Genomic DNA, 13,167 nt, shown 5'->3' on the forward strand with positions numbered 1-13,167 from the left:
AAAAAGCAAAAACATTATCAAATATAAAAATAAATATTGGATGATAACAAAATAGTCAATTTATAAGTCTTTAAAAGAATTACAAAGTACAAACGAATACTTGACTGAATTGAAGGAAGAGAAAGAACATTGCATAGTTATTATAAGAGATTTTATTTTTAAAAAGAACCAAAAATATTGATGAAATCTTGGTGCATCTAAATAATGCTTTGAAGCATCTTGACCTAATTGACATTTTTAGAGGATATAGTCATTAACTGAAAAGTAATGCGATGGACCAGTCACTTAGATCTACACATTCTGGGCCTTAAAACAACTCTGAATAGATTTAAATTATTTCTATCAGAGTATGTTCTCTGACCATAGCTTTAGAAATTAATAGTAAAAAGATATCCAGAGAGCATTAATTGTTTCATGGATTAAAACATTTCAATAAAAATTTCAGGAGATGTTTTTCCTGTAGGGTAGCAGAGTTAAATAGATCATAAATAGATTATAAACTTTGAATACAAATATAAAACTCTTAGAAGAAAACATTGGAGAAAATTTTTTAACCTTGGGGTAAGCAAAGGCATCCTAAATAGTACTCAATAGCACAAGTGAAAAAAATAAGAAGAAAAACATATTGTACTTCATCAATAATAAAATTTTTGCTTTTCAAAATAAACTGAAAAAGAAAATCACAGAATGGTAGAAAATATTCACAAAACACACACATGCATATATCAAAGAATTTATCTTCAGAATGCATAAAATGCTCCTGTAATTCAATAATAATAGGTCCACAAAGTCAACAAAAAAGATGAGCAAAAGTTTTGAATAGATACTTAAAGAAAGAAGATATGTGCAGATGGTAAATATACAAATTTAAATATGCTCAATATCATCAGTTATCAGACATATGCAAATTAAATACCTATTTAGATACCACCACATACGCATTTAAGACTCAAAACATGAAGTTTTGCTAGGATGTAGAGCAGGGGACAGCAAAATTTTTGTTTTAAGGGCTGAATAGTAAATATCTGATGGTTTGATGGCCATAAGGTCTCTTTCACAATTACTTAATTTTGCCTTTGTAATATGAAAGCAGCTCATTCATAAACAAGTGTGTCTGTATTCCCATATATTTCTATTTACAAATAAACCCGAATCTGGCTTAAGAATTATAATTTGCAGAGTCCTGATGAGGAGCGACAGGAACTCTCACACACTGCTCAGGAAAATGTCAAACGGTACAACCGTTTTGGAAAACTGTCATTTCTTCAAAGTTAAACATACACCTATCAAATGACCCTGATTTTCCAGTCCACGTATTTTTCCAAACTAAATGAAAACACATATTCATACAAAGACTTGTATACAAATACTCATAGGAAAGCAATTCACAAAGGACAAAAGATGGACACAACTATATATCCATCAAGTGAATGAATAGCCAAATGTATATCCATATAGTATATCCATTCAATGGACTACCATTCAGTAATAAAAAAAAAAACAACTACTGATACACATAAGTCATAGATAAATGTACAAATTATTTGTTAAGTGAAAAAGTATACACTTATATTTATATACTTATTTATATGAAATACAAATTAATGCAGCGTATCAAAAAAGGAAAGAGGAAGAATTTTTCCTGGGTGATAAAAATATTCTAGATTTTGCTTATGATAATGGCTTAAAAGATATACACTTCATAAAAACTCAAGAAACCTGAGCACTTTAAAATAGATGAAGCTTGTTTCATTTAAATTATTCCTCAATTAAGTTAATGAAGAAAAATAAACATGTAGAGAGGACTCCACCAAAACATTTTTACATACCTCAAGGAGTTTTATGCAGAGTGTTTTGCTTTTCATATATATATCAACAAATATTTAGCCAGCCATAAAATCCCCTTCCCCAAACAGAGTGGTTTTCTGAAGTGCTATATTAGATGTGTATTTTTAAAATTACCCAATCTTTCTTGCTCCATTAATTTTACTCATTGACAGACTTTTATTGGTAGAACAGGGGTTCACAAATTTATTTTGTTCACAAAAACAAAAATTGCTACTTATGACAATGATAATAAATAATGGAAATAATGGAACCTATCAAAAAATCCCCAAAATAAATGAAAAAGAAAGTTTAGTAAAAGGAATATCTTGAGAGCCAGATCTTACTACATAAGGGCAACAAATGTAGAATTAGATTTGGGGTTTGGGGTTCTTGGTTTCTGTAATTTGTATTCATCTTTGTCCCACTTTCTTAATGTAAACACTGAGATGATTTTTCTAAGTTCCTTCTGGCTCAGAAATTCTGTAGACCTAAAAACATTTAGTACAGATTATCAAAGAAAAAGAAAAACAAAAGAACAGTTTGAGGAAAGAAGAACTAATTAGCCAGCAAAATAAATAAATAAACTACTCCATCTGAATTTGAAGTTGGACTTGTGAAAACATGCAATGAAGTTTTTCAAAGAGGTAGGTGACATTCCACACCTACTCATAGCCATTCCAATCCCCACCCTCACTGGGAGCAGAGGAGGTTAGGCACGTATGCTAGATTTTCTCTGGGGCAAACCAAGCCTCTAAGCACTCTTTATGACCCTGTGGACACTAACATTTGAGTCAAGGCCATGAGGTAAGAACTTGCTACTTGACTGGGTCACCAAGGTTACTTGTTACTAAAACTGAATTTGAACTCACTTGCAGCATAATTTTCTTAGTATGCCCAAGCCATCTCTTTAAAAAAAAAAAAAAAAAAAAAAAGTCTAGGAATTTTTAAATAGGGAAAACATATTCTAGTTCCATCAAACATCTTGTAAGTGATCAGAAAACAGACTGAGATATAAATATGGTATAAGGTAAGACAACTTATTTGAAAATCAAAATTAAGTAACAATTAGTAACAGCTAAAATAATAGGTGAACATACTGACTATTCTTCATTTGAAAAAAAAAAAAAAAAAAAAAGGTATTAGTTTGTTAAATACGGATGGTCCCCGACCTGGTGCTGGTTCAATTTAAAAATTTTTCAACTTCACAATGATGCAGAAGTGATACACATTCAATAGAATCTGTACTTGGAATACCCATACAATCATTCCGTTTGTCACTTTCAGTACACCACTCAATAAATTACATGAGATATTCAACATTGTATTATAAAATAGCTTTGTGTTAGATAATTTTGTCTGACTTTAGGCTAATATAAGTGTCTGAGCATATTTAATGTAGTTCAGGCTACGCTACCATGTTTGGTAGGTTAGTTGTATTAAATGCATTTTCAACTTACTATATTTTCAACTATGTGTGGATTTATCAGAACATAATCCCATGGTAAGTTTGCGAGCATCCATCCTAACATTTCCTAGAGAATTTTAAATGTTCTTTTTTTTTTTTTTTTTTTTTTTTTTTTTTTTTTTTTTTTTTTTTTGAGACGGAGTCTCGCTCTGTCGCCCAGGCTGGAGTGCAGTGGCCGGATCTCAGCTCACTGCAAGCTCCGCCTCCCGGGTTCATGCCATTCTCCTGCCTCAGCCTCCCGAGTAGCTGGGACTACAGGCACCTGCCACCTCGCCCGGCTAATTTTTTGTATTTTTAGTAGAGACGGGGTTTCACCATGTTAGCCAGGATGGTCTCGATCTCCTGACCTCGTGATCCGCCCGTCTCGGCCTCCCAAAGTGCTGGGATTACAGGCTTGAGCCACCGCGCCCGGCCTTAAATGTTCTTTTTTTTTTTTTTTTTTTTTTTTTTTTTTTGAGACGGAGTCTTGCTCTGTCACCCAGGCTGGAGTGCAGTGGCCGGACGGATCTCAGCTCACTGCAAGCTCCGCCTCCCGGGTTTACGCCATTCTCCTGCCTCAGCCTCCCGAGTAGCTGGGACTACAGGCGCCCGCCACCTCGCCCGGCTAGTTTTTTTGTATTTTTTAGTACAGACGGGGTTTCACCGTGTTAGCCGGGATCGTCTCTCGATCTCCTGACCTCGTGATCCGCCCGTCTCGGCCTCCCAAAGTGCTGGGATTACAGGCTTGAGCCACCGCGCCCGGCCTCAAATGTTCTTAATGGTTTTGTTTTAACTCAATTCACTGGCAATATTTCTATACCAAAAGGTTCTTATTCTTTCTTTCACTCACTCACTGAAGTAATATTGTCTGTCCCTTTAAACTGGTGTGTGGAGGCAGACATAAGGAAGAAAAAAATAGAGGTTCATAAAGCATTCAAAAGAAGCTCCTCGTGGAGGAAGGGGTTTAAAAACCAGAAACATGGGCAGAAATGCTTTAATTTACAAAATAGATGTATTTCTGAAAAAATGTGTGAAGTAAACATTCAATTATATAATATATTGAAGCAGAAAGCTCTGAAGTATACTGGAAGAAGGCACAGAATCAGAAGTCATGTTCTAGTTTCTAATCCTGGCTCTGCTTCATTAGCCTTATCCAAGTCACTTATACACTCTCTGAACCTGTTTCCTCACCCAAAATATATGGGTAATTTTCTATCTGCTCCAAGTACTTCACCGGATTATGAGGATCAATCAATAATACAATTTTTGAAAAGTGTTATAATAAATAATTACTTGCCAAATAAAGAATGCTTTTCAAAAAAAAAGAAGAAAAGTATTTTTCACTTCAAGAAGCTTACAATCTTGAAAAGAAAAATAAGACATACTCAAACAACCATTAAAAACAGTAGAATGCTTTTACAAATAAGATGAATATAGTTTCAAAACTAATCACAGAAAAGAAAAAACTATTTCAAAATTCAATTTATAAAATGTTTCAAAATATTTGGATAAGTTTAAGCAAATAAAATTAAGTACTACCAGCACTAATATATCAATGAGAAAATGAAATAAGGTAGAATAATTTTCTCAAAGTCAAATACTGATACAGCTTGGAATTCCAGTACTATCTGAATCTGTAGTGCAATCTCATATGAGATCATTTACATGCAAACCAGATCAAACTTATTCAATGATCATATAAAAATAAATGCATTTAAACTTGAAATAGCAAATTATATACTACTGTTGATCTTAGCATTCTGGTTTTTATCTATTTCCTTGTTATCTACATATTTTCAATTTCACTTTTAGCTAATGTGGAATTTTATTTACTTTCCACTTTTAAAATAAATGCTTGAAATCTTTATTATGAGATTGCTAGTAAGGCATTTATATATTTAATCTAGAATTTGTTTAGAATCAAACATATGTGGAGTCATGTTGAGGGAATAGTCAACCATGGCAGAACTATTCTCAGATTTGGAAGAGGAAATAGATTTATCATGGATCCTGCTATGTAGGCATTGCTTAAGCAAATAAGTTATTTACTGATAGACAAGAAAAATACATTGTCTATGTTTTTAAATCATTATTTATATAAGTTATTTCAAAACTCATTTGATATGTTAACAATTCTTTTTCAGGTTACTTCCATTAAAAAAAAAAAAAAAAAAAAAGCAAAAAGAATAGATAAAATGAAGGTCTGATAGCCCCCAATTTGAGATGACCAGATATTTTCCAACCAATTGATATTTATGTATGCTAGTTTATATGTGTGTTACCCAAAACTTGAAATCATAAATTAAGTTCTGCAAATAGTTCTATTAGATGCAATATCTGGAAGCAAAATTTCATCAGATTTTAGTTAGATTTGCTAAATATTTTATAAATTTTCATTGGTTGACTTCTATACACTATCCTGTTTCAATTCAATATGTATATTGTCAATTGCATTCAGTCATTTAAGACTCATCCATATGAGCTCTTGATGTTTTTATAAATTAATTTTTAAGAACTGGCTTGATTCCAAATAAACATTACAAGACAATGGTGGCAATGACAGCGACACCAGGTCTATGTATAACTTTGGCCTTTATACATTTGAAACAGATTTTAATTATTACTCAGGAAATTCATCTCATGAATTTTGCCTCCTTTACTGGTGAACTTGGAAGTAGTTGTAAGTGGAGGAGCAGAGGTTTATTATTTACTGAAAAAGGAAGCAAGTGTTTAGTCTGTGTGTGTATGATGCACTCATGAAAAATAACATCCAGAAAATTAGTATTGTGGAAGTCTGAAAATTATTCTAGCCAAATAATTACTATATACACATATGTATTTATTCATATATGTATATATGCACATATAAATTTACATATATGTGTATATATGTATGTATAAATGAATATGTATGTATTAGAGAAGTGGCACGACAAGTCATTTTCGAAGTTTTTAGTGCTCTACCAATTCTAAAGATATGAGGTATATTTCCCATAAAAACATCAAACATCCTTACCAACTTGATGTGAACTCTAACGATTTCAACATACTTCTTAAATCAGTAAATTTTTGCCTTATGTGATAAATGTTTTTGTGTCTGTAAATGATGTTTCCATATAGCATTGCATATTTTTTCATAAAATTTTTACTTTTATTGGTACTAATGTGGATAACCTAGAGACAAATGTATTCATTCACATTAAATGGGAATAATCATCCAGTTAAACCAAAAGGAACCCAATAAAATTGTGAATTCTTCAGATTTACTGTAATAAAAATCAAAACAAAATTGACAAATGAATTTCATTCTACTCAAACTTCCATAAGAGAAAAAGAAACATATTTAAATTAAATGTTATTTTCTCTTAACAGTCCCATCCAATATAGATCATCAAGAATGTGTTTTCATTTCTTTGTTCATTGTAGCCATTCCTTCTAATAGCAACATATGTAACCATGGTGGAATGGTAAACTTAATGTTGCCAAATTTTCTTCCTACTTTATACAATGAAATGAATCCTGAGAAACATTCATGGTTGAAAAGCCTTAAAATAAGTAATACGGTATGTACACATTCGGATTTCCTGACTGTATTTTACTTTACAGGTGATATTTCAATCTCACACGCGAGGTCAAAATTAAGATGGTGTAACACATTATAAACTGACTTCTCCACCCTCAGTGTGGCACTCAGCCTTTGAGTGGATTCTGGATGATAGTAACCATATGTGGGCCAAGAAATGTAGAAGGGGCAGGTTAGCCAAAGGATTTTTGTGGACAGAAATATGCTCACATTCCAGCTATCTCTGCTCTGTGGCTCCTGGGGAACATCACAAACCCAGTGAAATTCCCAAGTATGGAGGTGTTTTTTTGTTTTGTTTTGTTTTGTTTTGTTTTTTAACCAAAATGGTGGTAGTAATCAACCTCTTAACATTTTGAATGGCAATTCCTACAAACTGATTTTTATTTTAAATGTTGGAGCCCTCTCATCTACCCAAGTAATTCTACAGAAGATTATATAAACAAAAAAAGAAAGTGCTCTTAATTTTTAAAAATTATCTTATAAATTATATGCCACAGAAGCACAGAAGTATCTCTAAATTTTCACTAAAACTTATTAACATGCAAATGTGCATAAGTTTAATTATCTTACCTTCTTTTAGGAAAAATTCTTAATTCCTGAGGTACATGTGTTCAGTCCAACTTGTTATTGTAAGTACCTGGACACTTTAAATACCCTATAAAAATAAACAAGTTTATTCTTAAAATTTAATATAAATCAAACAATTACCAATCAATTAATATATGCTCCACTTAATTAAAAGTCAGTTTAAATTTCTTCAAACAACCCCTCTGTCTTGTGTGGGATAATGTAATGTATGAAGGTAAAGGAATTATGGAAAGCAGGTACTGAATTTTGCAAACATTTTACTCTGGCTCATCCAAACAAATGACAATTTGTAATCACTAATCGGATTTGATGTAGTTTGAAATAATTCATTATTTAGGCTCTGGCTCTACTAAAGAATAACTGATTTATTTGAGAATTAGGTGAAACACTAACATGTTCTATTGATTTGCCCATAATACTATGATGTCATTAACATTTGTCACCGCTGATGATGAAAGGCTCACACTGACAACCCAGCTAAGCAGTAATTTCATGGCACTGTTAGTAAGTAACCGGATTTCACTTTAACAAAAGCTTTTCCTCTTTTTCTGGATAAAGGAAATATACCGAATATTTAAAGTAAATAGAAATTTTAGGCCGGGCGCGGTGGCTCAAGCCTGTAATCCCAGCACTTTGGGAGGCCGAGACGGGCGGATCACAAGGTCAGGAGATCGAGACCATCCTGGCTAACACGGTGAAACCCCGTCTCTACTAAAAAATACAAAAAACTAGCCGGGCGAGGTGGCGGGCGCCTGTGGTCCCAGCTACTCCGGAGGCTGAGGCAGGAGAATGGCGTAAACCCGGGAGGCGGAGCTTGCAGTGAGCTGAGATCCGGCCACTGCACTCCAGCCTGGGCGACAGAGCCAGACTCAGTCTCAAAAAAAATAAAAATAAAAATAAAAAATAAATAAAGTAAATAGAAATTTTAAATAATTGGATTTTTCAAACGTGAAATTTAAAAAGTGCTTTGGAAAACTTCACTATACTAAAATAGATGCTTTGTAACATTAGTTGTACACATTTCATAGTTGAATAAATAATGTAAACAACTTAGAAAAGAAAATAAAGACAATTCAAAGCTGGGCCAAAGAATTAACATATTTGACAAAAAAGTAAAATTTGGTGAAAACAAAAAAAGTATGCAATGGAGGTTCATTAGCTAACTTATTAACCTTATTAAACATTTTAATCTTATTAAAGTAAAAAAAAAAAGATACAGGTTCTAAAGTAGTGTGTGTTTCCAATCCTTTTTTTCTTACTGTACTATTTTGAGAAATATAGAATATTTCTATATTACCATATATTTAAAAATAGAATATATTATCCTATATGCATTTTTCAGCAGACATTTATTGGATCTCTTATGCTGTGATAGGATTAGATAAAATTTAGTGAATTAATTTAAGCAAATAATTTATGCTAGGTGTATAGGTAAGTTATCAGAAAATGGTACCCCAAATGTATATACAAGCATTTAAAACTCAAATGTCAATACCATACCAAACATCCCTTGGATACATGCATCATGAGATGGTGAAATTATTTGAAGCTAGTGATTAGATGAAAAACAAGTTCTTTGTGGGAGAGGAGTCAATCAACTGAGGAACTAGAATTTTTGAAGACTCATCTGGGTGGTTATTAGAATTGCTATAATATATGACAAGAATGGAGTTGAAGAGACTGACAGTAAGCTACAGCTAAAATCTTAACAGAAGAGGAGAAGGGGCCCGAGGTTGGTGGAAGATTTCTCTAAGGGGTAGTAGCAGAGTAGCAGAGAATATCTACTGATGTCTGGAGAACATAGCTAGGAGATTTCAGGGAGGAGAAATGGTACTGATCAGGAAGTGGCACTGAGGAGCAAAGAACGTTATACCAATCCCAATCTCAGTAACTTAAGTGGAATGTGAGAAAAATATCACTTTTTTTTTTTTTTTAGTTGGAGTTTCACCCTTGTCGCCCAGGCTGGAGTGCAATGGCGTCATCTCAGCTCACTGCAACCTCCGCCTTCCAGGTTCAAGCAACTCTCCTGCCTCAGTCTCCCAAGTAGTTGGGATTACAGGTACCTGCTCCCACACCCGGCTAACTTTTTTATTTTCAGTATAGACGGGGTTTCACCATGTTGGCCATGCTGGTCTTGAACTCCTGATCTCAGGTGATCCACCTGCCTCAGCCTTCCAAAGTGCGGGATTACAGGTGTGAGCCACCACACCCAGCCAAAATATCCACCTTTTAAAAGTCGGTGTGTGATGCAGAGTCATCAGGCTTCATTTGGGGTGATGATAAGGGGGAAATATACAGAAGTGAAAGATAAAAGGGCTTTGTTGTTGAGTTCCAGAGAGGACAGTGAAAGAGTATCCAGAGACAGAGAAAATTAGAGGATGAGGATTAGAGTCTTAGGGATCAGGAATGACTTGGAAGTTCTGAGTTCCTTCTGGTGACTGACATAAAATGAGAAAATGAACATGATGAGTTAAGTCCTAATTTTTCCTAAGCAGACAATAGTGATGAGGCTATGGAGGTCAGTGGGAACAGAGAGATGGTTATAAGGTTATGTCAGGAGTGTTCAGATTGTTCAGGTGTCCACTTAACTCTTGAGGATGGGCTTCTCTGACACAGCAAAGGGTGTGTAAATTCCTCTTGACTTCTACTGATGGACCCCTCTAGTCTAGCAATGGGTCAGCCTTTCTCCCTTGATCCTAACCAGCGGTGGCCTGTAGAACATATACCACGTGCAGGCTTCTTTCTGACATACTCAGTGTTATGAAATGACAGGATAGAAGGAATCCCAGTATTCATTTGCTTGGGACGGTCAGGGCAGTCTTCTGTATTGGTAACATTTTATCTGAGACCTGAAGGAAGACTATGCTGATATTTTGAGGAAGTGTTTACTAAACCGAAGGGGCAATAAATACAAAGACCCTGAGGCAAGATCATGAATTGACTATTCCAGAAACAGCAATAAAGTCAGCAAGCAATGCGTGAGAGAAGGGTGATGAGAGAAATATGAAGATGTAAAATAAAATATGGTTATAAATATAAACCAAATTTAAATGATAAGAAAATCAACTGCAAACATTGGCAAGATCTATAAAATACAATTCTTATTTTAAAAAAGTGTATTGATCAAATCAAAATATTGTAGAAAACATACATAAGCTACGTTAAATATAATTAAAATAACCTAATTACACAATGGAGGTTTTAACTATTTCAGGTATCTCCATTCCATATTGACTCAATGCAGTCATCATGTTGGTCGAAAATATCACTCTAATACACAGAATATTGTTGAATTCAGTCCTGTAATGACAATTAGAATATACATGTCTAACGAGAAAAAATATACATCTTCTCTAATAATGTAGAGAATCTGCTGGTACAAATGAGTTTTTCACCTATTTTTGGGGAAATTATGTGAGCCAAGCAGGTACTGGTAGATACAAAATAACTGATTCAACCCGACAGTCTTTTTTTTTGTTTGTTTTAATTCACACCATATAATTTTTCTTTTAAAAAAAATCTGTCAAAAGAGGTTCCATTAGTGTCAGGTAAAGATTCCTAACAAGCATACTTTTCACTTGTTCTAAATGATAGTAAAAAGTAAAACTTAAATGGGAAACTCCTACTACAAATAGATGATAATTCTTTATCTTATCTATTTCTTTTCTTTGATCCTGGTGTTCTCCTGGAAATTCTAAAGGAGTTGTGACTTAGACAAATCTGATGTCTGCTAGTTCTTACAGGGCCGTACTAAGGACAAATAAAATATTATGCTTTCTGCTGTACTTGTTTTCATTAAGCCATGATTTACTAGCAGTTAGAACTGCAACTTACACTGGTCATTTTCTTTTAAAATAACATAGTGAAATTATTGGAAAGACTTAAAGCTGTCATTAATATTGCTAGAAAAGTTCATTCCAAATTTAAAATATTTCCCTCTCTTTCTCTTCCCTCCATCCATTTCGCCTTCCATTTGTCTCTCATGAGAGGGTGGGAAGATGAGGTAATTTGAGCAATAGATACAAATAAATTAAAAATGAATCAATTAAGGTTTAATTTCATTTCACATGCAGATTTCCAAGTGATTTTTATTAGAATTAGTAGATGTAATATATATATTTTTATATAATGTTATATATTATTATATTTCTAATATATAATATATAATAACATATATTATATATATTATATAAATATACATATTTCTAATGGCTTGAAGTTGTTATACTGAATATTGAATGTATACTAAAATTATGTAAATTTAAGTAATTTCAAACAATCTTATCTTTAAACATGCAATTTCAATATTTTATTAATAATCTGAAAATACTTTTTAAACATACTATATCAGGCAAGGTTTCAGGTGCAAAATTAAATTAGACATACAACCAAAATATAACCTTTTAGCTGGCGGGGCTTGTTTTTTAGTTGCTTCCATACCCTCAGTGAATAGAACAGTGCCTTCAGGGAGTTACATTAAAAAATCTCTAACGAATATACATTTTATGTGAATGTCTCTATTAGAATAAATGTATGTATTTGAGTAAATGAAGGAATGTGTTCCCATCTCCTTTCCTCTGTTTTACAGAGGGAGTCACACAAATAAAGTTAGTACATTGTAGTATGTGATAAGTATAATGATGGCCATATATACTGAATGCTTAGCAAATGTAGAAGTAAGAATCTAAATCAGATTACAGGGATTTTTGTGCTCCCAAGTCTATGAAGAGAAGATTAAAGATGAATGGTAAAGATTTATGGTACACACTTCAGGGGTTGAGATATACCTTAGGCACCATAGAACATTGCTCAAGGAAGGCAAGTACACTTTTCCAGTACCCAGAAAAATATTTAAATTTTGAAAAATGCTTTAGTTTCTATTAAAAAAGATATGCAAATTAAAAACTAAGAAATTTTAGCTAAATGTCTATTAATTTACCCCCAAACTTATCAGTTGCTCAACTGAAACCTTTTCATAGTGAGATTTTCTCCCTTTGCAAGTATCTCCCAATATGCATAATAATTATTTTTTAAGATTACGGACAATTGTAATGAAGTGAAAACACACATTTATAAAATGTTTTCCAATTTTTGCAAACATGAAAACCCATAATGCTTAATATTGGGCAAAGGTAAATTTTCATATATTTAAAATATTATGGGGTGACGCCACCAAAACAAAGAAATGACACCTAGGACATCAGAAGACCTACAACACCTCTGTATCATCTCGTCTTATACTGCCTCTGATGCAGGCTGAAAATAAATGTAATTGGTCTTGAATGTGTATGGTATCTATCTTTTCAGTAAGCAACTTCTAAACCTAATTTGTTGTTGATGGTCTCTAGAGTAGAAACCTGAAACTCAAAATTTGATCATTTTTTATTTTTCAGTGAGATCATAAAGAATATACAAATAGAAAATTAACATATGTGTCCTTCAGTTAAGATTCTTTAGGAAAATTGCTGCCTTAAATAAAGTTCTTAATGCTTTTTTCCACAAACTTTACATCAGCCTGGAAAAATTTCTTGGGACAGTTTTTGTTCATGAAAAGGTCATGAAGAAAGTCCCAGTGGTAAAAGATCGTTCCTGAAGGTTTTTTAAAAAATTACACTGAAACAATATTTCCCTTAGAAAATAAACAGAAATTCTATAAACTATCACACAACATACATTTAAATGTTTGAGTTTATTCATATATGACGATCTTGTAAACTTTCATACA

General features: G+C 33.0%; 1 protein-coding gene across 1 annotated transcript in view; it reads right to left on the bottom strand.

Annotated features, from left to right (window-relative positions):
- The window catches only part of LOC105475417 (semaphorin 3A), a 539,208-nt gene that overhangs the window by 346,320 nt on the left and 179,721 nt on the right, over window positions 1-13,167 (bottom strand). The window contains exon 3 of the mRNA XM_011730630.3: window positions 7,425-7,509. The gene's annotated coding sequence lies outside the window, so the exon portion shown is untranslated. The remainder of the gene's footprint in view (window positions 1-7,424; window positions 7,510-13,167) is intronic.

Source organism: Macaca nemestrina, chromosome 4 (genome assembly GCF_043159975.1).
Source record: "Macaca nemestrina isolate mMacNem1 chromosome 4, mMacNem.hap1, whole genome shotgun sequence".
In the NCBI taxonomy this organism is placed as follows: domain Eukaryota; kingdom Metazoa; phylum Chordata; class Mammalia; order Primates; family Cercopithecidae; genus Macaca; species Macaca nemestrina.